Source organism: Eschrichtius robustus, chromosome 11 (assembly GCF_028021215.1).
Source record: "Eschrichtius robustus isolate mEscRob2 chromosome 11, mEscRob2.pri, whole genome shotgun sequence".
Classification (NCBI taxonomy): Eukaryota; Metazoa; Chordata; class Mammalia; order Artiodactyla; family Eschrichtiidae; genus Eschrichtius; species Eschrichtius robustus.
Window position 1 is genome coordinate 55,807,451 of NC_090834.1, and position 4,165 is coordinate 55,811,615.

At 44.3% G+C, this 4,165-nt stretch overlaps 1 pseudogene; it reads right to left on the reverse strand.

Moving 5' to 3' along the window:
• Positions 1–409: 409 nt before the first annotated feature.
• On the reverse strand, positions 410–2,496 carry LOC137771563 (vascular endothelial zinc finger 1 pseudogene; annotated as a pseudogene).
• Between the last annotated feature and the right edge of the window lie 1,669 nt (positions 2,497–4,165).

Below are 4,165 nucleotides of genomic sequence, written 5' to 3' on the forward strand. Positions count from 1 at the left end.
TATCATATGCTTTGCATATCAGAGCTGGTATCACCTTTCCCATAGGGAATGCTGCCTGAAATTAACATATTCCCAAAGGTAAAATGCATATTCTCTGAAATGCATTTTATTATGACAATGCATGTATTTACTCATAAAAACAATAAACACAGACAATTTTACACTAGCTCTCAATCCGTGGATTTAGAACAGGTTAAGATCAGCCATCCACCTTGTACATATGGGGAGAAGAGTTCTGCTAGTGTTCAGAATAAAATGATTTCTTGGGATCAGACACAGTGATGCTGCTTTTTAATTTTGAAATGGGTTTTGTTTTATTATGATTGGTTTTAATTCCGGCGTTTCATCTTGCCAACTACTATCCTGTTTAAGCAATGCTGTCAGCTAAAAGGAATTTCTGATTAAAGTGGTCCAGTGATAAGTGACATACACACCCTACTTTGAACAATCCCAGCCAAATTGGAGAATAATGCTACTACACTATTATTAACTAATGTAATAAATCTCCCAATTTCATGGTTTACTTTTTGCTTTAATAAACTAAAAGTTGCTGGTAAATATTTACTTTAACCCATATTTTGATTTTATAATACTGTTTACCAAGGTGGTGATGTAGGCAAAGCTTGGGGTAAGAAAGGCATGCTCTCTACAGGCCTCATTGCTATATTGAGAGGGGCAGCTAAAGTCATAGGCGTGGGCAGGTTCATTGGAGACGTGATGGTGACAGGGTGTGCTATATTCACTGGGGCAGTGACGGGGGTGGGGAGGTTGACTGGGGTAGTGAGTGTTAAAGGAGAGGTCATGGATAATGGACTGGTTATAGTCACAGGGTGCCCTATGTTCATTGGGCTGGTTATGTTAACTGCACTTGAAACATTTACTGGACTTCTCATGCTCATTGCAGCTGCCACTGTGACTGGGTTTGACATAGTCCCAGACGACACAGAGGACGTTATATTGAATGGAGTAGTGAGAGTCACAGGTGTCGTAGCAGCCGTGGAGGTTTGGCACAGGTTAGCAGCTTCTTTCTTTCTCGCTTTGACAGCTTCTTCCCACAGTCTCAGCGTCTCTACCTGCTTCCCTGGCCAGCTCGTCACATGCTGCTGCTGCTGCTTCTGGCTGCTGGTCTCTTCACTCATGCACGTTTTACTGATGCCTTGTTTACATGTATTACAGTTGATACTTTGGCTCTGCCCGTGTGTCTTTAAGTGGCTGGTGATGTATGCTGCGCTCAGGAGCTTCCCACAGATGTTACAGGATACCTTGCCTTCGTGGCGTACCATGTGTGTCTGCAGTCTGTCTTTGGTGGCAAAGGCAGCAGTGCACGTTTGGCATTTGAAGGGTCTTTCTGTTGAATGGACATGTTTTACGTGACAGCTTAAGTGGTCAGGCCTCGAGAAGCCTTTCCCACAAACACTGCAAGTATAGGGTTTGGTGATGCCTCCTTCGTGAGACCTCACATGGTAAGTCATCCGGTCCTTCCTCTTGAAGCGCTGATTACAAATAGGACACTCGAAGGGCTTTTCGTCCGAATGGGAGAGCTTGTGCCGATTGAGGTGGTACACATCTCGGAAGGCCTTCCCACACATCTCACAAGCATGGTTCTTCTTGACAGGCTTACTGGGTTTCTTGACAGACTGCGTCACAGGCATAGCTGTGGTGCTGGCACTGCTGCTGGGGTTGGTGCCCGAGGAAGATGTAGTGACTGTTGACAAGATGCCTGCAATGGTTGAGACCAACGAAGTTCGGCTGCTGTCCCCAGCGATGGTGGAGATAAGGGGAACCACCGTGGTGGGGGTTTTCTTTGGCCGGGACACCAACTTGATGCCTGTGTGGCAGGACTCGTGGCGCCTCAGGTGATAGCTGTCCCTGAAAGCTTTACTGCAGTAAGTGCACACAAAGGAAGTTTTGGGTTTTTCTTTTTTAATCCCAATGGCATCCTTTAATGTTTCTGGAGCAGCCTGAGGTTTCTGAGTTTTTGGTATTGGAAGCAATGGTTTCTGATCGGGGGCTCCACAGCAGAGCTCAGGAGGGGCAGCAAGCTGTTCTGTGCTGCCTGCTGTTGGTGATGGGAGGCTTCATGGGCTGCCATTTTACCAATTCAGATGTCTGTGGCAACATAAAGTATTTTTACAGCATTGCTGAAGCTCACTCTCACAGGAGGGTCACACCAGGTCCCTGCTTCTCGGGTGAAATGCTGTAGAATGCCTCGCCCACTACGGGAATCACTCTCTGAGGATTCCTAGGATCCCCACACTTCTATATGAAGCCTTCTAAGAGGGGAACTGGGTTTCCCCAACTTGTTCTCCATTCAACTGTCCTCGGCTCTAAATTATAAGTTTTCCAACAATTTTCACTGCACACATTGCCAAGCCCAGGATCAAATATTAGCTTTCACACTTCTCCATCAGGTGGGAAAAAAGATTTTAATAGCTGGAACAGGAACGCGGTCCAGTTGGCCTCCATGGCTGCAGCGGCCGACCCCCCTCCTCCCCACTCCCCCCCGCTCGGGGAGCCTCCTCAGGCGGAGGAGGCGACAACAAAGCGGCGGCGGCGGCAGCGGCAGCGGCGGCTCCTCGGCTCTAAATTCTTGACAAGTTTAAGTTTCATTTGTGTTGGTTTCCCTCCTAACACCATAAGTTGGAAGAAGTATCTTGTGTAGCACTGCGTTATGCCTAGCACAATGTCTAGCATATAACAAACACTCAATAAACAGTCATATCATTTCTTGTCATTATTTTAAAACTATATCCCTTAGCTAATTTCCTCTACATTTATCTTATATTAAACAGTTTCACAGCTCAAAGGGATAGTAGCCTGAGTTAAACTAGTTGCTTCTTCCTCTGTGTGTAGATGACATGTTTTATTCTTTTATTACAGAACTTGACATACTGAATTGTGATTATTTGTCCGTGTTTCTGCATTAAACTGTGAGCTTCTGGAAGGCAAGGGGACCATACATTAATAATTCAATTAACCTCTCACTTGCTTAGTTAAGGGATTGTCGATGGCCATGCCCCTCCCTCACCCATTCCTGTCCACAGCCACTCTGATACTCTCTTCTGAAACTTGTATAAGCCTCTATTGCAGTAATTAGATATTAGAGTATAACTATCTGCTTGCACCTCCCCTACAGGACTGTGAGCTCCTCAAGACAGAGATCTTGCCATTTTATATCTACGTCTCCAGTGTTGAGGTGTAAACAAACAACTATATGGAAGCAAGTTAATTACTGCCATGAACACCTATGCCTGGGATGAAATCAATACTTACTCATTGAATAAATGAATGAGCAAATACAAGATACATTTAGTTCTAAAATATCAGAATGAGGACTTTAGAAACTATTTTGTTCCTCTTCTTCATTTGAGGTGAGGAATATACGACCTAGCAAAGATAAGAAGATAATATTGCAAGGTCCCTCACATCTGGTCAGTGGCTCCAACACTCTTCCCCCTACAGTATGTAGAGAGTGAACCGAGGCATAAGAAACTGAAAGGGAAGAAGTGCATATTAAAAATGTTCTATCTCTGCAGCACCTCACAGGGCATACAGAGAAGGGGGGAAAAGCAGATATAAAGTGTGGCCATTATTGTCAATTAAGCCAAGGTGAACTAATAAAGGAATTCATCATTTTATGTTGAGGCAGGCTTGGGCTGAAAGAGAGGCTTGAGGCTTTAAAAGCTTCTCCAAGATGTATATCATTATAGCAACAACAACAACAAAACCCAAACAGCTTTCAGTGTTTACATTTCAACATAGAATTAGAGGGGATATTTAAATATTACAAGTACCGGCAATGCCAGCAGCAATTACAGGCTGGCTTTCTTGCCTCGTCCTTGAGGCTCTTGGGAGGTGGAACATCCAGAGCCAGAAAAATTAATAACAATCGCCCTCAAAGCAGTGCATTAAGTGCTCAGTACATGCCAAGCAGCATCACTAATTCAACCTTACAATGACCTGATGGAATAATATTATCTCTATTTCATATACGAGGGAACTAAGAGCCAGTTTACCCTTGGTCACACAGTTGGTAAATGTGGAGCAACAGGATTTACTCCTAAATATTTCTACTTTCAAACCCACACTGTAAACCACCCTAATAATGCTAAGGACTAACCATTCCTGCCTGCCAGAAACCCAGTTCACTGGCAGAAATGCCTTC